This window comes from Cavia porcellus, unplaced genomic scaffold (assembly GCF_034190915.1).
Source record: "Cavia porcellus strain 051 isolate PalLab524CR breed Dunkin Hartley unplaced genomic scaffold, mCavPor4.1 scaffold_4, whole genome shotgun sequence".
NCBI lineage: Eukaryota > Metazoa > Chordata > Mammalia > Rodentia > Caviidae > Cavia > Cavia porcellus.
Window position 1 is genome coordinate 56,045,855 of NW_026947487.1, and position 905 is coordinate 56,046,759.

A 905-nucleotide genomic window follows, 5' to 3' on the forward strand; every position below is an offset into this window, starting at 1 on the left:
TCAGTGTCTGTGTCCTGGGCTAGAGATGAGCGTGTGCTTCTCCAATGACGAAGACCTCAGCAAGAGACACCATCACAGCAAAATGTCTCTGTGGGGGTGGCTTCAATGAATGGTGATGCTGAACTCAAAGCAGACAAGCCTGTTGGAGGAAAAGTGGGATGTGAACCAGGTCTTGCTTTCCACTTGCAGATAGATGTCATTATATATGTGAGAATTCCTCTAAAACATTTACCAAAGTCCTAAAATCCAAGAATGAGCCATAAAATACCTGGAAATCAAAAACCCAAGGAAGTATTTATACTTTTGACAGGTTCTCTATGGATGTCGGTCAGATGCTTGAGAGAGAGAGAGGGAGCCCGTAATAGTAAGAAAGGCATGAATGAGAGAGGGACTCTTTCTATTACTGATTCAATCTCATTACTTGTTCTTGGGCTACTTTGCCTTTTTATATCTTCTGGGTTTAATTTTTATAAGCCATATTTCTCCAAAAGTTTGTCTGGTTCTTACAGATTTTCCAATTCATTGATATTTCTTTGCCAAAAAATTAGATGGCCAGATAAGAAAGAATTAGAACAAGGAAAATATACATGGTTAATTAAGATAGCTAGCAGAAAGATCCCTTAAGTGATAAGATATGTCTTAGCAAATTCCTAGCCCCAGACTGTTGGACACTGGGATGAACAAGAATAAGTTTCTGATCACAGGGACCTCTGGGTGTGCTGGAAGAAGCTCATTTGTATGATGCTCTGAGGTCAAGATAACCCCACAGCAGAAACAACCAAGGACATAGACTGCTGAAACTCCCTATTCCAGAGCAATAAAGTTGCCATCCTTAGAAATAAGACAGTTCCCTTAATTGGCAAAATTTACGGCTAGGAGAAGCCTTAGAACTGACTCGCAAGGTT